The sequence below is a fragment of the Rattus norvegicus genome, chromosome 17, assembly GCF_036323735.1.
Source record: "Rattus norvegicus strain BN/NHsdMcwi chromosome 17, GRCr8, whole genome shotgun sequence".
Lineage (NCBI taxonomy): Eukaryota > Metazoa > Chordata > Mammalia > Rodentia > Muridae > Rattus > Rattus norvegicus.
Genome location: NC_086035.1, coordinates 19,235,171 through 19,256,733, shown reverse-complemented (window position 1 = coordinate 19,256,733; position 21,563 = coordinate 19,235,171). Strand labels below are relative to the sequence as shown.

The 21,563-nt window shown below is 46.1% G+C and overlaps 1 protein-coding gene across 19 annotated transcripts in view; it reads right to left on the bottom strand.

The window, feature by feature from the left end:
- Atxn1 (ataxin 1) overlaps positions 1 to 21,563 on the bottom strand; it is a 411,355-nt gene that overhangs the window by 98,018 nt on the left and 291,774 nt on the right. The window contains exon 8 of one of the 19 annotated variants that reach the window (XM_039095352.2): positions 1,853 to 1,979. The exons of the other annotated variants lie outside the window; for them this stretch is intronic. The gene's annotated coding sequence lies outside the window, so the exon portion shown is untranslated. The remainder of the gene's footprint in view (positions 1 to 1,852; positions 1,980 to 21,563) is intronic. 19 annotated transcript variants of the gene reach the window in all.

Sequence of the window (21,563 nt, the reverse complement as noted above, 5' to 3'; positions counted from 1 at the left end):
GAAGTGATGCTGGTATTCTGCTTCTGTCTACACAGCCTGCCTAGAACCAAACCTTCAGAAACAATCAGGTTTCTCTGCCTAAAATGGATAAAAGTCAGAACCAAATAATCCACGTATCCGAGTATCCCCAAGCCATTTCTCATTTGTATTCACTGAGACAGGGCTTTACTCTAAGATCTGAGGAAATTATTAGAAAGTGAGAAAGCAGACATTACTTTGGGGGAGCTGGGAGACAGTTTTATAATCGAAGTTGTCGCTAGATAGAATGACCCATAAAAATAACACAGAGGACTATTACCTCATAACAGAACACATGAAATCTGTGTCAGTCTCTCTGTCACTTCGCCTCTGTCTGTCTGTCTCTCCACCCCTCCCTGACCCATAATTTAATTAAATATTTAAGCCACTAAGAGGCCAAAAGTCCCTCCAGTTTCACATCTGACATCCCTGTGTGACATGTGACGTGATCACATTTCCTGGCTCGAGGCATGAAACGCTGGTTTCGGGTTAGCACGCTCCTTTTCGAGTCACACGTGAGCCCCTAAGGTTAACAGCTGGAACATTGTAGGTGCCACCTTGGATTATCAGGTCCCTCCAATCGAGCTGCCCTGGCCTTTCTGTTTGAGGTTTGTCTCTAAGACAGGAGTTCACACGCATCACAGGCTGAGGCTGTCAAACTGAAACTAAGACACCAACCCCACTGAACCATCCTGTGTCACTTTAACCATCCAGTGTCACTGTAGGGAGCCAAGGAGCTGGCTGCTAACATTTGCATCTGTCCCCTCCTACGTTGGACAACTGATGACTAAAATATGTAATTTTTGGATAACGGGTTGCTTCTGCTCTGTGACTGGGAGCTAGAAATGAATGTACTCTGGCATTTTAGGCTTGAGTCTTTCCTGTTTCTCTGAATGGGCATATTTTCAAAAATGTCTTAAATGTAAAATTAAACCCTGGGCTGTCTCCTACTCCAGAGAGTTAGACTCAGGCTCAAGGGTGAGGGCAAGACACAGGGACACGGCTTCGCATTTGTCTGTGGGATAGCACGCATGCACACACGCTCACACTTGTGGGAGCAAGTGCAATTGCAGGCAGGTGTACAGAGGAGAGGGCAAGTGTATATGCAGATGTGAGGATTAGGACATATACACACGAATGTGTGTGTGTGTGAGTGTGTATATTATATGGAAGCACAGAGAGATGTATATAGCACGTAAACATGAGAAACATGTGACATATGTATATATACCTGTGGGCACAAGTACACGCACCTGTGTATGGTTTGTGGGTACTCCGTATCATTAGAGAAAGTGTGTGTTTGTGGCATGCATGTGTTCAAATGCACGGGGTGCATGTGCGACATTCTAACATGCAGGGGTGAATGTCTCCACGTATGCACACACGAGCGAATGTACATCTATGCCGTTCTGAATGTATCCTTATGTGTGGGCACGCAAAAGTACAGGGCTCGAGAATACATGGGCATGGGCATGGATGTGTATACCATGCATATATGGGCAGTGTGGGTCCTGTGTTCATACAGAGTAGCTGAATGCATGCAGGCACATCCCTGAATACTAAGTGTGTGTAGTAATCAGGATAAAATGTCAGCTCTGAAAAATGAAAATCAGTGAAGTCCCAAACAGATGTCCCCCCCACCCCACCCCACCCCCGTGGGAGTAAGCACAAAAAACCAAGGCAGGTGGGTGGAGTTAGACATTTAAGCTCATTTCACAGCCCTATTTTTTTTTTTAACACACAGACTCAGTACCTAATATACTAATACCCATGGCAAAAGACAGTCTTGAGAAGGATTTTCAACTTCTAATGTAAGCATGGGTGTGCGTTTTACCTTTGTGTGCAGAACCAATGGTGGCTGAAACACCTTTGTTTTTTATCCCCCTTCTGAGGTAGAGTACAGCAGCCCTGGTGTACTGCTGAAGGCTATTCTTTTGAAGTTCCAGAGATGGTTGGGTAGACTGCCTCAAAAAAAAAAAAAAATCAGACACTCAGATAGTTGAGCAACAGACTATGGGAAGGTTTTTGGCAACGCAGGTTTGGGGGGCGGTGATGGAGCGGAACCTAAAGGAAGTCTGGCACACCACATCTCACTTTCTCCTTGCTGCCTGCCATGATGTGTGTTTGCCTTCCCATCCTGATGCCTCCGTGGCTTCCAGAGTCTTTGCCTGAGGACTACGATCATTTCCAGGGCAACTTTAATTGATTTTTAGGCTCCTTACTACTGTTTCTCTTGGCCAATTTGTGCTTTCTTGAACAAGCGCAGATGTCAAGCCTCTGGAGACTTGCCGAGGCTGGCAATTTTGTGATGGTCAATCCTACCCCACTTCTGCAGGAACTCTTCTCCAAGAGTTTAATTGGCAGCCAGAGGAAGAGGTCCTGCCCATGGCTCAGGAACTTCACCACAGCCCAGGAATCAGCCAATGAGAGGCACTGTCTCTCACTATGAAGACCCCCGTGGCCAGTCCTTCTCCCAGGACAGCCTCGCAGGTTGGGGAAATATTACCCCCAAAGAGACCTACAGCAGCCAGGATGGCGACCTGGGGAAATAATGTGGTCTAATTTTAGTTTTCCATTTTCACAAGTCAGAAGGCAACCAAGAACGTTGCCGATATATTACTGAAAAGTATTTTCAATAAGATGCTTAAAAAAAAGTGTCTTGCCCAAGATGGTTGGTCTGAGTCTGACGGGAAATTGTGGACACCAAATTCTATAATGTACTTGAATACAAAGTCAATTAGGGGATGCTTGCCACCCCACACCAAGCTCTAGAAATCACAGGGCACTTGTTATCCCCTCACTCTGAAGACCTAAGGGCTGCATTTGGCCTGGGCCTGAGCGCCACGTCTGAGCTGAAAGGTCCTGAAAATCTTGTCATCTTGCATCAGGCGATCTCTCACTACTTCAGCCTGCACCATCCCATCTGTCTCTTACTGAGCGAGCTTTCATCACCTGTCAGTCACGGCTCCTGCTGTTCCCAACACACATATGAGATGAATGAAGGTACAGCCGAGTCTTAAGTCTCATCTTTTTCCCTGTCGCCACTCCTCTGTCCCACCCGTCATGCTGTTGAAGAACAGAGCCCAGTGATACCATTCAGGGTTTGCTAGCTCCAAGCACACTGGCTACCAAGGGCTCTCAGGTATTCTAACCTGAGAAAATCTCGGTGTTCCCCCTCACGTAGGCCTCGAGGTACATGTGAAAGTTTGCATTCCTGGCTGGAGAGCTGCTCATCAGAGGGATGGAAGGGGGGTTGATTTAAGGCGGGCAGGGCCTCACCTGGTCTGTAGGCTCTCAAGAGCAGGAGACAGATGTTGCTTTACGAGTGTACAGACATTATGTAGAGAGGAGTCCAAACGAGCACATGGCTTAAACTACAATCAGCAAACTCATGGGACCCGTCCTCCTGCAAGCCTGCTCAAGGACAGATGCTTGCTGTGATATACAATGGTGTTTTCATGAATCATTTGTCTTTCTTCTCTCTAAGTATCGGGGATGGAACCCCAGGGCTTCACACATATGACGCAAGCGCTCTCTGAGTGACCGTGAGACAAGGTCTTACTGAGTTGCCTGGGATGGCCTTAAACTCACTCTGTGAACCCATGATCCTCCTGTCTCAGTCTCCTGGGTACCTTGGGTTATGAGTCTGCAACCCCAGATCCAGCTGAGGCACTTTTCTTAACAGACTGATGCAATTGTACTCAAGTCAGACTCCTTATCTAGATGAGCCTCTGAAGATGCTTATTCTCACGGCCACTGGCTAGGCACACGGAACAGAGCATTGTAAGAACTCATTTTACAAATACCAAATACCTACTGAAAGTGAATTTATATCTCTGGGATTGCCTGATCCTTTGGGTAAAATCAGGGCCCAAAACCTGAACCGCGACTCTCGGTTTCTTTCGCCATAGTAACTGTGTCCATGTGGCAAATGCTATCGTAGCGAACGGAAGGAGGACAGCCTTACCAAAGCCAGTGTATCCATGCATCTGGGGCGGTGCCAGCACACAACATTCAATGGCTCGCAACTACAAGGTGGCTCGTTTTGGAAAGTTACAGGAAAAGAGGCTTTCCTATGGGAAACCTCTCTCAGAGTCCCACCTTACCCTCGCAGTTTGTCCTAGGCTGTCTGGTGGCACTAGGTCTGTGGCGGCCTTGGTATTTCATATTGGAATTTGCTCGGTTTACTTGAAGGCCATGCCAGTGCTTGTCCTGTTGGACACAATCATTCAGAGAAGCTCTTGTCCACCATACAGTGGCTGTTGCCATGGGAAACAGAATGGGATTCTAGCCTTGCCCTTGCCTGTGTTAGCATCTGTTTCTCTGTGAGCGCAATACCTGAGAGACACAACTTGAAGGAGGAGGTGTTTGGGTTTGGCTCATGGTTTTAGAGGGTTTTCCTGCCATGGCAGGGAAGGCACAGGGCGGTCAGTTCTTGTGGCAACAGGAAGCAGAAACTGAGATAAGAAGTGGCACGGATGACATAGCCCCAAGGAGCTACCCCACTAACCTACTTCTTTTTGCCAGGCTCCCCCTCCCAATGTTTCCACAGCTTCCCCAAATAGTGCCCCACCAGCTGAGGACCAAGCATCCAAAGCAGAGACAAAGCTAACTGCATCCACCCTTCCGTTCAGAGTGTTGACTTGATAAACACCTGCAGAAGCTTCTGGAAGGTACACTTAGAAAGGCCTTTCACAAGGAGGGTCTGCCGTGACCTCTGGATGAATCAGAATCTGAGAGGAAGGGAAGGGAGAACAGCTTGGGGAAGGGAGATGTGCTGTGCTCCAGGACTCTGAAGGACGCCTCTGGAATGGTTCTCTTGGAAGCTTCAGGAGAACTCAGAACGACTCTGGTCACTGCTAGAAACAGCCTTATTGAGTCTCGAGGAGCTTCTAGGTCCATCTGATGGCACTAGGTCTGTGTTGGTGACTCTGCAACATCTTGTGGCCAGGAATTCACATGGCCAATGGTTTCAGACAAGCCTACAGACTGTTCTAGAAGGTGCCCATTGCTCACACACTCAGTAAATGCCGGGGCCATTTCCTAGCTGAACTCCCTTGCCCTTCTAAACTTGTAAGGGATCTCCAAATTATTTTAGGAAATGTTGGCTTCAGGGTTCTGTGTGACAGAGTGAAACAAATGCCCTTGAATGTTTTATATTCAAAATCCTTCTGAAAACATTAGTTTCATATATGGGAAGAATGGGATCCCCACTTCATATCATAGAGCTAAAGTGCTCACCCAAAGTATGTCTTCACAGTCAAGATTTAGTAAGAGTCATTTGGAAGAGTTATGGCAGAAACAGGACCCTCTAGAACAGCAGTTCTCAACCTGGGGGTGGTGATCCTCTTTGGAGGTCAAATGACCCTTCCACAGGGGTCGCCTAAGACCATCGGGAAACACAGGTATTTACATCATGGTTCGTAACAGTAGTAAAATTACAGTTATGAAGTAGCAACAAAAATCATTTTATGGTTGTGGGTCACCACAACAGGTATTAAAGGGTCAGAGCACTAGGAAGGTTGAGAACCACTGCTTTCACATAGAGGCTTGTCCTATGGTGCCTTAATTAACTATGGGGACAGTTGCAATTCTGAATCACTAGTCAACACCTGGAGCAGACCACCCTCTGTGTGTGTGTGTGTGTGTGTGTGTGTGTGTGTGTGTATGTGTGTGTGTGTGTTAGAGAGGCATCAGTAGCAAATAGTTGCATTGGAAATTCAAGGCCACTAAATCACTGGAGACTTCATGGTCACATTTCTGATCCCTGTCTCTGCTTCTTGTCTATTTCTTGCCTTTCTCTCCTTCTACCCAACACCTCCCCGCTTTGCATTGACCCATTCCCCATCTTTTAGAGATATCTTACCCAACAGGAGGCAGGATACAGATCAAAGTAACCCAAAGCAGGGGCTCTGGAGATGGCTTGGTTGTTAAAGTACTCGCTGTGCTAGCTTGACAATCTGAATTTAGATCCTTGGCACTCACATACAGAGACAGGCATGGTGGATGGTACACGCCTGAAATCCCAGCACTGTGGAGTAGGAGAGAGGAGGATCCCTGGGCCTTGACACCCAGATAGTCTAGCTGGGCTCCAGGTTCAGTTGAGACCATGCCTCAAAAAATAAAAGGCAGAATGAGGAAGACACTCAATGTCAAACTATGGTCTCCAAGTGGATATCAAACCTACATAGGACCAAAAGTTACCAACTTGCAGAAGACTAAGTCAGAGCAAGCTCTTCTGGGTTCCTGTCAACCCTTTCTGTGTCCACAGCGACAGGAATGAACTAGGTTGTACAGGGTAAAGCAGGAGTTTTGCATAAGTGAGTGGTACAGATCCAGAAGTAGAACTCTCTAGCTCTCTCTAGCATAGATGTGGCAGTCACTATCCACCAAGAAAGTTCTTTTTACATCACGAGAAAGCAACCTTTCAACCTTTGTGACACTGACCTTTGAGCAGAGCAGTTGTCTGGGGTGGAGTCTCCTGTGAGCCCAGGGAGCTCTTAACAAGATTTCTGTTTACTAGACACCTGCATTTTGCTTCTTCCTGAGTCATGACAAGTCAAAAACATCTTTAGGCACTGCCAAGAGCCCACTGTGGGTGATGGACAAGTCATAACCCATGACATAAAACCAGGCAAATTTTACCTTGGGTTATCTGTTTCCAGATGGAAAACTGCCCTCGAGTGTTGTGGGTGTGAACCTTTGTGTGTGAGCTACGTACAAGGCTTGCTGCTTTGCAAATGCTTTGTTACCAAGTTGTGGGTTAGCCATGAAGTAAGTCTCTTTTTTAACTCATCACATTTCGTGTGTCAGTGGGCAAGAATGGTTGTTTAATGGGTTTAATCACAGGACTGAGTTCAAGAGTTTTTATAACTGTGGTCCATATGAAGTTGTACAAGTAAGAGGAAAACCGAGTTCACTTCTGTATCCATTTTGGCTGCCAAATTATGCAGTCTATTCTATGGATGAGCAATGGCAGAGACAAACTTAGAACCCCAGCATTTCTCCTCCCTGAAAGACAGTATGTTGATTGATTGATTGATTGATTGGTTCATTAAAGACAGGGGTTTTTTTTGTGGAGGCCAGAGGCCAACCATAGTTGGCCTTCCTTAGTTTCTGTCCATATTTTGCTGTTGTTTTTGGTTTGGTTTTTGAGACAGGGTCTGTTATTGGTCTTGAATTTGCCTAGCAGGCCAGCAAGCCACGGGGTCTATCTTGTCCCTGCCTCCCCAGTCCTGGTATTACAGGTGTCCTGGGGTGATCCTGTCCACTGCGGATCTAAACTCAGGCCCTTCCTTACTGACTGAACAATCTCCCCAGCCCCACCCTCGCGTGTCTAGCATGGAAGTGAAACACGTGGGTATGCTTGCACGTTCCCACTCTGCCACCCTCCCCTAAACTCTATTTTAGAAACTCAAGCCATGGGGACCCTTGCTCCTGATTTTGTTTTTCACACTTACAGTCTTGCATTTTAGTACAAACGCTTCTTGGGTTTGGGCAGAATGTTGTAGTCTATCCTAACTCCAGGGCTTGGGACTCCCGAAGCTGAACTGAAACTCTCAGGCAAGGGCTCCCGAGAAACAATACCACACCCAGATACACGCTGTATAACTGGGCTTAGCTAACTTCTTGTACCCTGAAGAGAAAGCAGACACAGAAAGACTATTGAATTATATTCCACGGGGCTGGAGTGGTTTTGCAACACTGGGATTTAGAAACACATGGAAAATTCCTCAGTCTTTCAGTAATGAGGACGAGGGTGAGGCTTTGCTGTGTGCTCCATTATTTAATGGGCTGAAGTGAACAGGTCTTTACATCGATAAATCTATCTGATGGGGAAATACAATGCTTAAGGACCTGGACTTTTATATTGGTGAAGGAGTATTGGTTAACCAACCCATGCCTTGTGGCTGTTGGGCAAATGCTCTGGCACCGAGCTACACCTGCAGTTCTCTCCTTTTTATTTTGAGGCGGGGTCTCGCCAAGTCGTCTAGGCTAGCTTTGAACTCTACCCCAAAACAGCCTTGAACTTGCAGTCTTCCTGTATCTATCCCCTGCCTGTCAGGGATACCAGGTCATGCTGGACTAGGCTTTTTTTATACATAAAATACTCACAAGGCATAAAAGGATAAGACACGATCTCATTTCTCCTGTTACACCAGGAATATCTGAGCTAGCACTCACATGGCTGTTAGGAGTTTTACAATTTTTGAATCTTCACTGGAGTTTCTGTCTGGTGACATTTTTGCATGTATTTTTGTGTATTTTGTATTGTGTTTATACATGTTTGTATGTCTTTTGGGAGGCACGCCTGGGTAAACGTGTACCGTGCACATCTGGCTGTGGCTGGAGGTTACATTAGGTGCTTTCTTTGGTGCCTCTCTGCTTTATTTATTGAGGCTAGGTCTCCCACATGAATCCAAAGCTTGCTTACTTAGCTAGCCCACCTCGCCATCTTACTCAGGGGATCTCCTGTTTCCACTTGCAACCCACTGGGACCAGAGGCAAGTCACTACATTGACCTACATCTAAGTGGTTTCTGGGGATCCAATCTCCGGTTCAGGTTTGAACAGCAATCTCTTTACTCAGCTCCGACACTATTCTTTGACATTTTTGACAGTGCTGGGAGCTGACCCTAGGACCTCATGCATGTGGGGCAGACACTCTGCTAACTAAGCTACGTCCCCCAAGCCTCTTTGTTTGTCATTAGCCAAGATTGTACACGAGGAACTGGACGAGGAGAAGGGGAAGGGAGGGATCTATACATCAGCCCGTTCATATACCAGGTAACACCCAACCATCTTGTACAGCGCTCCTGTCCTCCGCTACACTTTCACACAGCTAACCTCACCGCCAGGGGTCTGCAATAAGTGCTAAGGCAACAGATGATTGAGACTAATCAAACGTCTGGAAAGTTGAAGAACTCTGTGAAAAATGAACCTGGGAGTATGGGGAGGCTGATGGCAGGGTGTGTCAGAGCCCGGGCTGTCGACGGAGAAGAGAAATGGGGCTGAGGGCTGGCAGAGGTCCCCCGATGAACACCCTGGTGACCTATGGTCTCAGTGTATCTCTTGTTCCATAAAAATTCAAGTGCTGGGGACTTAATCCCTAAGTTTGTATGGTAATAATGTTTGGCATCGTTGGGAAGTAATTCTAAGTAGATGAAGTCATGGAGGGGTTCCAAAGTGACATCAGAAGCTTTTGATGTGTGTGTGTGTGTGTGTGTGTGTGTGTGTGTGTTTGTGAGAATATCTATCTATCTATCTATCTATCTATCTATCTATCTATCCATTCATCCATCCATGTATGTATGTATGTATGTATGTATGTATCTATCTATCTATGTATCTATCTATCCATCCATCCATGTATGTATGTATCTATCTATCCATCCATCCATCCATGTATGTATGTATCTATCCATCCATCCATGTATGTATGTATCCATTTATCCATCCATCCATGTATGTATGTATCTATCTATCCATCCATGTATGTATGTATGTATGTATCTATCCATCCATCCATCCATGTATTATGTATGTATCTATCTATCTATCCATCCATGTATGTATGTATGTATGTATGTATCCATGTATGTATGTATGTATGTATGTATCTATCCATCCATCCATCCATGTATGTATGTATGTATCCATCCATCCATCCATCCATCCATCCATCCATCCATCCATCCATTTCTTCAGACTGGGTTCCTCTGTGTAGCCCCGGATGTCCTGAGACTCAGTTTTTAGAACAATGTGGCGTCGAACTCATGAAGATCTGCCTGTCTCTACTTCCCAAGTCCTGGAACTGAAGGTGGCGTTGCATTTCCCTCTGATAATTTGTCTTGCTGTGTGTTCTTATTTACATAGATTTGCATATAGCTTGGCCATAGGATGCCCCCCCTTCTCCATTTCCATCTTTCGGGAAACATGCACTGCCTATGGAAGGGAGAAGGGAAGGTCTGGTCTTTTCATCCTTTCTGGGGTGATGCTAGGGATAAGAGGGGCTTGTGTATGAGCCAGACACTCCCTGCCCTATCTTGCCCAGTGCATTTTCTCTAACTCTCCTTCCTGAGTCATTGCTGGGGGATTTGGGAGCAGAGCACTCAAGGCTCATGGTGGTTGCTGGGATAAGACACTATCAGAAGCTTCTCTGTAAAAAAAGGGCTGAGTATTTACAGAAGGAAAAACAAAAGGCGGGAGAAATGGATACATTCAAGATTTTTTTTCCCCTTTTATTTTCCTGCCAATCTTTACAACTGAGAACAGCCGAGCCCTCTCCTGTGACCTTCCCCGAGGCAGCTGAGTACAGGCAGGGAGGCATTCTGCTTGCTTTGTTTCTGGGTCTGTGATGATGTGGGTGTTTGGGGGACGTGGAGTGGGGACTGGAGGGGTGTATCTGGGGAGATACCAGAGGGCTGGTGAGACAAACCCCAAGCAAACTGGTCTTTTAGAACAGAAACAGCTGGCTGGAGGGACATGGATAGAGACAGCAGAGTAAGAGGAAAAAAATATACATCTCTTTTTATTGCAATTTCGCCAATTGGGAGAACATTCTGCTGGGGGGGATGTCTGCCAAGGACTTCTAATTCAGTTTGTTCCACCCATTTTATTTTTAAACCTGAGTGCAGATTTTATTCCTGGGATGTTATAGGACCAGTGTGGGCAGGAATGGGCAAATTGACTTCAGAAATCTTTACAAGTTGAAAGGGACCCCTTCTCAAAGTCTCCAAGTGAATTTCAAGGGGTGAATCTCATTTCCTTTTTCCTTCTGAGGAATGTGACCTTGATGTTACAAAGAAAAGGAGCACGGTTAAAGTTCAGGAGGCTCTGAGCGCGAAGACCACTGCCAGGCATTGTAACCGACACATTCACTCCATTAACCCTCCACTGGAGTTTTGCTTACAGGCCAGGAACCGAGTCCTTCTTATTCACCCTCCTTCATGGATGAGACCGTAAGGCAGGGAACCACTGCCAGACTTGGGCTCAAATCTAGGTCTTGCCAAGGTCAAAATCCCTCTTAGCCACTGTGCGACTGTTGGTGTCTACTGGGTCAGACACACGAACGAACAGTTAATTAAGCAACTCGGCCACTAGGCTACTGTTTGTTGCTATTGTATCATGGTGAGGAAAAGCAGGTTCCTTGGCTTGCACTTTTGAAGAGCCATCTCAGGGCGAACAAGGGTTGTTTACAAATAAAGGCAGGAGCTGTGGTGGCAGCATCAGGGTATCAAGGTGGTGGTGAAATCGGTGGATGTGCATGTACATGTCTATTTCACATGTTGCATGTTGCATGTATGTGTGTATGTACGTATGTATGTGCGTATTCATGTATGTATGCTTGTATTCAGAGGCCAGGCATCCGCACGGCATGGGCATGTTGTCCTCAATCATCTTCATCCTGTTTTTTGACACCGAATCTCTCATTGGTTCTGGGGCTCACCCGTTGGCTAGACTGGCAGGCCAGCGAGCTCAGGGGATCTTCTCGAACTGGCTTTCCCAGAGCTGGGATTATGAGTGCTTGCTCCGACTATGTTCTGCCTTACTTGAAGATGCTGGCATCCAAATCAGGTCCTCATGCTCACACAGCTAGCACTTCTACGCCGCGCCCTCTCCCCGGCCACAGTGGACGTATATTTTACCACTGCCATGATTATTCATTCACTGGGAAAGGAACCCACGAACTCTTGCGCGGAGCTGCATGCTCAGCTCTGTATACCTCATCGATTTGGGCTACACGAAGCAGTGCTAAAAGGTTCCCTCCCCTCCTCCGAGAGTATTTACCTCAAAAGTCATTTTCCTCGGTTCCTATTTATTACTACTTTTTTGCTCCGTGGTTCTGAGAAACTGCACAGAAAATCACCATGGCACACTTGCTAAATTGACCCTGTAGGGCTCTGCCACTAGTGCACGCATCATCCCAAGAGGGAAAAGAGCCAGTGTGCCAGGCCCATGCTGAGAATATCATCATGAAACCAACAGGGAAATGCAAATCCGAGTCTCTCCCATAGTTCATTTGCATGGCGTTTCTTTGGCTTTGTGGAACCTCGATACTAAAATATCAATTTCTTTTTCTTTCCGAAAGGGTATTAGCTTCATGGGATGTTTACAGCTTGAAGAGAAAACAGGCTTAATAGTTAGAAACATCTAAACCGTACAATTAGAAGCGTGAGAGGAAGAGGGAAGAGGGGTGCTGATGCAGATCTGTCACGCAGACATACTTGGGCTGTTAAAATATGCTTTCCAAGTTTGGAAAGAGGCAGGGGGTGGGGGCTGGGGCTCGTGCATGTCTCTGCGCACACGTAAGTACCGCCACGAAATTTGCTTAACCTATTTCTGTTTTCTTTCTTGCTGTGTTCCCACCCCTACTTCCCTCTTGACAACCTCAGAAAGGAAGAGTTTTGCTTACAGATGATGAAGGGCCTGAACTTAGTCACCAAGCGTACACTTGCAACGGAGTCTGAATGGAAGCTCGCCAGTGTCTGGGCTGGCATTCAAGCATCCTACAACTTTGAATGTATTTCTCTCTCTCCAAATGAATGTTTTTAAACTCTTGGGATTTTTTTTTTTTTCTCCCCTTCCGGAGGCACTACAAAGTTCAATCCTCACCTCTCAGTTCAGAGAAAATACACAGCAAACAATATTTTGCTGGAGAGATGTATAAGGAACTCACTTCACAGTGCAGCCTATGGCTCCAATGGAATGCGAGCTTCTGATGGTTTTTTTTTTTTTTTTTGGTTCTTTTTTCTGGAGCTGGGGACCGAACCCAGGGCCTTGCGCTTGCTAGGTAAGCGCTCTAACCACTGAGCTAACTCCCCAGCCCCTCTGATGGGGTTTGTACCAAAACATTTCTCACTGGGTATCAGATTCAAGCACTTCCTGGGGACAGCAGATTGGAAGAAACCTTTTAAAAGTCCATATGCATTGAAATATTGATTATTTAAGTAGCAGGCCATGCCTTATGAACTTACTTTCTGGAATAAATGTGAACTTTGTCTCTTGGGTGACAGTCCAATACAGTCTCCATGGCTACTGGACATCAAGCTCTGCTCAACCAGAATCCAGCAATCCCCTCTATCTGAATATGCCTTTAAGAGAACAATTAATTGATCACCGATTTCCTTGGACCCCAGGAGAAACAACTGTTTGGCGTTAAATTTCACACAGGGTTGGCTTCAAGATATATGGGCAAAGCAAAGCAGAATGATCTTAGGAGATTTCTGGAGATGGAAAAAGCCAGAGTCCTGTGCCTACAGGGAGAGGTGTCTCTCCAGGTTAAGCATGTCCTTGTCATGTGGAGAACAGGCAACTTCCGGTAAACAGGCATTTGGAGGCTTCAGACCACTGGGGCTACAGGCACATGGATGTCTCGATGCAGTCAGTGGCATAGCCCTTGCCTGCACAACCCATTTTGCACTAAAAGTCCCCTCCCCCTTTGACTAATGTCGAGGCATAGCAGCATGAATCAAGGAGTGTTTGGGGGCAAGAAACCGAGAGGTGCTCAAAATAAGGGCAGAAATAGTAAAGCCAGAGACCGTCTGCAGACCCAGGACTCAGGCTCTACCGAGGATTCCCGACAGGACCCTGAGAAGTCACTCTCCATGGGCCCTACGCCTCTCTCGCCTTTTGCTAAGTCAGGTCATTGCTAGACCTCAGGCCTCTGGACCCAGAAGTTTTCAAAAAGCATTCAGCAAACACGGATGCCAGACTCACGACTTAGCATATCCACATATCAGACAGAGACCAGTGAAGCCCCAAATTGATTCGATAACATATGTCCCAGGTTACAGATTCCAAAAGCCCTCAGAGTTTGGCATTGAGGATAATTTTGGGCTCACCCTTTTCCATGTACAGGAGCGCATGCGCACATCAAACAGGCCTAGGTAAGTGTTAATTCTCCAGGTAAAGATGACCCATGACTCTCATTGCTTCCCACTTCTGCTGTTACCCATTTTATAGCTGCCCTGGTGAGTCTTCCATAGCTCCTGAAAGGGGATGACAAGCAGTACAATGTACCCCTTTCCTTAATTTACCTGCACACTTCCTCGGCTGTCACAGAATATATATATATATATATATATATATATATATATATATATATATATATATACACACATATAGACATATACCTACATATACACACACATATGCATTTGCTAGAACAGAGAACTGGAGTTGCAACAGGTTGTAAGCTGCTAGGAATTAAGTCTGGGTCCCTTAGAAGAGCAGCCTGTGCTCTTAACTGATGAGACATCTCTCCAGCCTCTTTTTTTTTTTTTTTTTTTTTTTGATGAGTGAGTAGAATCTGTGACTATGCATTCATTAGGGCTCACTACCACATAGTACAGTTTTCAGTCTGCTTCAGGGGTGTGTGTGTGTGTGTGTGTGTGAGAACACTGACTACTATGTGCCTACCTGGTGTTCACGTGGAGGTCAGAGGACAACTTGCAATACTGGCTACTCCCCTCCTACCGTGTGGGGTTTGGGGATCGAACTCGGGTTGTCAGGCTTGGCTGCAAGTGCCTTTCCCTCTAAGTCATCTCACTGGCACACAGCTATTCTTTATTCTTCCAGGTTCCAGACCGTCATCCACTTCATTCGACTAAATCAAGGACTTGTTGGTGAGGCGCTGTGTTGCCGACAGTTAAAGATCGAGCGAGGGAAACAAATTGGCCCTCGCTCTCAGTGAGCTTGCATTTTAGTCTTGATGCAACTTTGGGCACAGTGATCCCCACTCTTATGTGAGACTGTGGGAAACAAAATACAGATAGAGATAGGACACTGCATTCCCCTATGTCCTGACCCCTAGGATGGCATGAATTCTAGGCATTGGTCCCTGAAGGACTGAGATGTCTCCGTGTTCACAGAATTAGCTGTAATTCAGGATAATGCAGGAAGCGGGTGGCAGGTGGCATGAGACAGGAAGCTTCCTGTGTATTGAAACACGTTGTCATAGACCAGAGCCAAAACAGGGAGTGCTATGTAATTATGACCATGCCACTAGTTCATATAACCTTTGGTTAGGGACCAGAAACCTAATGTCTGCCATCTGGATAACAAAGAAAGAAAATAGACATCCTGTTGAGGGACTTAAACCATGATGAAACATTCTGGGGTCGAGAGATGACTCAGAGTCTCAGAGAACTGACTTCTGGGGAAGACCAGAGATGGATTCTGAGGCATTAGGCAGCTCAAAGGATCTGAGGCCTCTAAGGGCCTCTACGGGCACACACACACACACCATCTTAAAAAGGGAAATAAACGTTTGGTGTGTTTTCTCTTTTACTAATATTATAGGTGTAACACATTCATGATGCTGTTACCAAGCACATAGCCTGCTGGGCCAGATGTCCTGTAAGCAAGGAGGAGGCTAACGGTGACACCCACTCTCACCCATTTGGACAGTCACCTTTAGTTAGCAATGTAAGGTTCTACAATTCACCTTTGTAACCCCACAGATGGGCAGCAAACTGCCTTCCTTCATCACCCAGAGCTCAATGCCTAGTGGACCTACTGCTTATAATTCATCTAAGAGTGAGTCACACTGAGAAATCTAGCGAGGAGGAAGTTGGAGAGATGGGACAGCAGCTAAGAGTGCGCATTGCCCAACGAGGAGGAGACTGAATTTCAAATCTCAGCGGTCACACTGGGCAACTCACAAACACCGTACCCACCCCTACCCATACATGACAATACATACACAAGACAAAACGATAAAGTAAATAGTATTTAAAAATACAGTAAGGGTTATACCCAAGAGAAACTTATGGAATAGATGGAAATTTAATAATGGGACTTCTTGGGTCAGTGGGAGATCCTGTAATCCACACAGTAACAGAGTGGGAGTTGGGGGAGGCTGGTGGTCTAGTACCTGCACCCCTACCTCTTTGTACATGGAAGGCACTTGGTAAACATGGCATGATTGGTGCCTCTGAAGCAGAAAGAAATGATTCGAGGTTCTAGTCGGGAATCTCGTGTAGTCTGGGAATCAGGTCTGTCGCTCTCATCACTTGGCAAGAAAAGCTTCCCAAGGAGGAGTCTCAAAACCTCCCCTCCCGTGACAAGGAGCTTTGGCAAGAGGTGCTAAAAGGGTCATAAATAAATAACCATAAACTGTGCATCTGCTGATCCTGCCCTCTGTGGTGCGAGGGACCTGAAAGGCTTGTGAAAGGACAACAGAAAAAAGTTGTGAGTTCCCCTTCCGTCTCACAGAAGAAGAAGAAGAGGAAGAAAGAAGAAGAAGAAGAAGAAGAAGAAGAAGAAGAAGAAGAAGAAGAAGAAGAAGAAGAAGAAGAAGAAGAAAGAAGAAGATGATGATGATGGAGGACAGAAACAGAGAGAGGCACAAAGAGAGAGACACAGAGAGAGATACAGAGAGACACCATTGACAACTACCAGACAACTCTTATTTCATAAGTTACAAAGTCAATTCTCCACGCTAGAGATGGCCTGAGAGTCAGAGAACTCGGGGCTTAGGATGAAAAGAGTGTGGGGATCTAGGAGCCCAACTTGTCCAAGCTACCACAACACGTACCAGAATGACCAGGGCTGCCATTTAGAGTTCACAGCCTACATTCTCCCATCTTCACTGTCTTCATACTATATTAATCTAGAAAGGAGAAGCTATGATTTTTTCTTTTTGAGACAGGATCACTGGATGGCCTAGGCTCTTCTGGAACTCGGTTTTGATCCTCCAATGGCCTCCCCAACTGCTGGAAGTAAACCCATGTGGCACTGGGCTCGGCTGGAAGTGTTTAAATGGAGAAGTGATGACTAGCAGTTGGGTGCTTTGTTTTTCAAAGCCTGCTCTCCTTTTCCTGTTTTGTTTTCCCCAATAAAATACTAAAAATATATGCCTGAAACCAAACCTTTTGCATCTGCGAGTGTTTTCACTTGTGTTCAGATGACTGGCATTTAGGGACAAAAACAAACAAACAAACAAACAAACAAAAAAAAAAAAAAACAGCTTCCCGAAACCCATGAAAGGCTTCAAGTAGGGTATGGGGTGATGGTGTACCTGGCCAAAGGTGGGGCGGATTACCAATCTTCCCCAATCTTCTCTCCCCTCCTCTTCCTCCCTGCTGAAGACAATATGATGGCGACAGTGGAAGAACACAGAAACCAGGGTCACGTGAGCGTGGGGTCCACCGATGACACCGAACCAGAAAGACGTGAGCATGCAATTCGTGACCTAGCATCCGGAACGGGTGCAACTATGGCTACAGCCAAGAAAAAGGCATGCGATCATGAGACCAGGGTGAGGAAAGGGAGCAGGTACTGAAAGATTTGTGGCCAAAGAGTCCCCAGAGGGTATCAGGGGTTGGTGGACAGGTTGATGAGCAACTTCAAGGCCGGCGATAGTGAAGTGGCAAATGGTGTGGTGTAACTCATCTGACGGGGTGGGACCGACACCCATGGGAGCGTCCAGGTGAACTCTTAGTCTGCCCTGCACTGTTTTAAGCATAACAGCCGATGCTAGATAATGTTTAAAGAACAGAGATGTATTGATTATGGATCTTCTGGGCAGTTCAATGTCAAGGGAACTCCCATTTGGGGAGGAAGGGAAGAGGTGAGGGCATTATCAGAAGACAATTAACAACCTGCTCCCGGAATAACAGCATTGTGGTGGGTTCATGTTCATATCAACCTGACTGGATTTAGAATCACATCTCTAGACATGTCTGTGAGGGTATTTGCCAGAGAGGTTAGCTGAGGAAGAACGACTCTCCCTGAAAGTGGATAGCACCATTCCATGTCTAGAGTCCAGACTGGAAAAATAGGAGAAAGTGAGCAGGGGACCAGCATTCCCACCCCCAGCCCCGCCCCTGCTTTCTGAGAGTGGACGTCATGTGATCCGCTGCCTCTCGCTTCAGCTGCCCCAACTTCCCGCCATGATGGACTGTGAGTGGAAACAAAGTCTTCCTTTTGCTGCATTGGTCAAGTACTTCATCATAGGAACCACCAAGGTAGCAATACAAGCACAAATCTACTTGTAAGAGTGGAGCCTTCATATCCGATTTACCTCTTGAAGATCCCACCTCTCCACATTGAGGCATTGGTGCTTACGTGGCCTGGCCTATGGGGGACCCATTCATGAAACCTGTAGTAAGTGGGGCGCATAACCCTCAAACCGATAAAGCTAGGCTTCCACACACAATAAAGCTACTCTTAAGGAGGAACCTTTCTTCTGAGGTGTATTCAGTTTTACTTAGCGTGTCTTCATGAGTGCCGACATGGATGCTTGTGTATCGTGCGAATGTCCAGTAGCCGTGGAGATTGGAAGAGCGTGATAGAGCCATTGGAATAACTGGTATTTCTGAGTTGCCACGTGGATGCTGGGAACTGGATTTGGGTCCTCTGCAAGTGCAGCAAGTGTTTTTTACCTGCTAAGCCATTCCTCAAGTTCGCAGAGAAGCTTTGGAGAGGAGAATCAAATGGTACTTGACAGTAGTTCTATGGTCACGGGGAGCGAGGGGGTAAGTCAAAGCGAGAGACGCGGAGACACCGGAGCGAGCAAAGCACGGGGCTCTGGAAGGAACAAAGCAAGGGGCTCTGGAAGGAACAAAGCAAGGGGCTCTGGAGGAGCCCAGGAGCTGGAAATGGTTTTCTCGTTCGTCTGCCCCAACCCCTCCAAAAAAATACAGGAAAATTCACTTAGCTAAAGAATGAACAACAAACCAGGATTGTGGTCAAAGTCAGTGCTGTTATTATGAGCAGGGAAAAAAAATTTTAGACTAACAACATTCTCACCACAAAGTCATGCCCACAACACAGATGGAAACCTTAATACTTCAAAAGAGCTCGGAGGATTGGGAAAGTAGGAGAGAGAAAGGAACGGCCAAGGGGATGGGGAGGCTTGGAAGTGACTGGAGAAACTCAAGATTTAGATCAAGGCAAGCAGAGCCCTTGGCACAGGATTTTAAGTAGAAGAGGAAAAAATAAAATAGAAAAGAAGATTAAACAAGAGAGAACACAAGGCAAAAGCTACTCCCCAGGGGAGTCAGAGAGAGGAAGGGAAGAATGGTTTTATGATCAAAAAGAAAAGAGGCAAGAGAAAGAACGTTTTAAGAGAAGCCCCTGAACGTTTAAGTCAGGAAGAGGAAAACAAAAGAGCCTTAAACAGGGAGCCTGGAATAAACTCTGGGTCCGGAAAGCTGACTATTAAAGACCATGAGTGAAGTGCTGGTACGGTCCTATAATTCTAGCACTTGGGAGGGGGGGCAACATGATCAGAAGTTCAAAGCCATCCTCTACTATATCATGAGTTCAAGGCCAGCCTGGGCGAAGTAAAACTCTGTTTTATATCATCAGACACAGCTATGATTGGACTCAAAGATCTCAGCTGCTTAGCTGACAAGACTCCCAGTGGCCAGAACTGACATGTTTTCAAGACCCAAAGAGCAGTCGCAGTTAGGGATCCATCTGTGAGTCCGAGAGAAGACTTTTAAGTCATGGTGACTCAAGAGAACACTATGAACCACAGCGATGGTAAATAGCAGGAAAGCATCAAGCACTTGTTCAAAACCTGAAGCAGCGGGGCTGGGGATTTAGCTCAGTGGTAGAGCGCTTACCTAGGAAGCGCAAGGCCCTGGGTTTGGTCCCCAGCTCCGAAAAAAAGAACCAAAAAAAAAAAAAAAAAAAAAAAACCTGAAGCAGCAACTACCCAAATTTAAGACGTGAGGGCATTTGTCTTCATGAATAATGAATCCCACAGATAAATGAAGAAACAGCAGAATGAGGTTACGGCCATTGTGAAATATCCTCTTAAGCCTAAGAATGTGGAGCAAGGTCTCTGTGCAAAAGAAGGCAGCGGTAAGCAATCCCTCCTGTGGTAAAGACGACATGCTGACCATCGGCTGCTCAGACAAAGGCTGAGGAGGTGAAGGAAACAGCTCACAGCTTCTAGAACTCTTAGTCAACACCAGAGTGTGCAGAGACCACAGGAACATGGCCTACCGACACCACGTGGATGCAATCAACGAAATCCAGACGGAGGCGAACTCACCAGACAAATGGTCTTGTTTCTCAACACAGGGAGAAAAACCAAGAGGCATAGAAGGATGAAGGAGGTAACAGAGGTGCTGAAGAGGCTTGAGGGATGGAAATGACAATAATCATTTATTTGGATCCTTAGTCAAAGAAAATGTGTGTGTGTGTGTGTGTGTGTGTGTGTGTGTGTGTGTGTGTGTATGGGGGGGAGGAGGAAGGGGATGGAGAAAGGGAGGGAGAGAGGAAGAGAGGAAGAGAGGGAGAGAGGGAGAGAGGGAGAGAGGGAGGGAGGGAGGGAGGGAGGGAGGGAGGTTTTCCTTACTTATCGTGTGTGTATGTGGTCATATGTGTGTGCATACATGCATATAGGTGCTTATGCATGTGCAGGGAATGCTCTGGCCTTAGCATGTTATGCTGGCTGGCCTCAGTGATTATCAGAGCATGGGCTGAGATCCATCTCTTCAGGGCTGGGATTATAGATGCACACCAACATGCCTAGGTGTTTTGTTTGTTTGTCTGTCTGTTTGTTTTTTAACGTGGCGTCTATGTCTTGAACTCAGGTACCCGTGATATATAAGCATTTTACTAACACAGCCCCCACACCAGCCTCATTCTTCCTTTAATTATTAGTTCTTTAACATGAAAAGAAAATATTGTGGATTTATATAAAAGAGAGGTCTGAGTCTTTCGAGTACTAAAATATCTATGGATAGCACGCTGCTCGAATTTAATTCAAAATAGCCTTGGTGAAGGCAAGGGGTGAAGGCAAAGGCAGGTTACCTTTGCCTAGGTCGAGGTGATGGGGCTGTAGAGGGCATCTTTCCAGGTCTACGTCTGGACTTATTTCACATTGCTATGAACCCAAGGCTCACACTCTTCTGGGAATTCAGTGATGTTTCTCAAATATTCATTCCCCTGGCCATCAGTGGGGTAGCTATTAAATTCCACATTCCCATTGTCAGCCTGCTTGGGATACTTATTAAAACTGGAAGTCTTCTCAGTCTGGACTTCTGAGTCAGAATTGCTGGGAATGGAGCCTAGAAAATTCCATTTTATCTTAAACACACTCCACAGGTGGGGCGTTTACATGTGCTGTCTTGATTTCTTTGGCCTGCAGTAAATAATTTCCACTTTTCAAAATGCTTAAAACAATTTAGCCCCAAATGGGTTTCCCTTACAATAACCTAAAATATTCTTCACCTGTTACTGTTTCCTTTCCATAAAATGCATCTTCACGGGGTCACGTATCAGCAGCCATCCTAAGTTTCTTATAGGGAGTTCTGTGGTGACAGAGCTGTAATCCCAGACTGAGCTACATAGGGACCCTGTAACAACATTTTATTGTGGGAGTAGGGAACCCAAACACACAGTATAAAGCTTGCTAGGTACCAGCAGCTCACACTCAAGGCTCACCACATCGGCATGAAATTACAAAGTGTGCCCCCTGTATGAAAGGCAAGCCTGATGTTAGAGAAGGTATACACGATCCCGGCACGTTGGTTTTTTTTTTCAGTCTTTAAGAAAAGGCCTCATGCAGGACAGGTTGGCCTT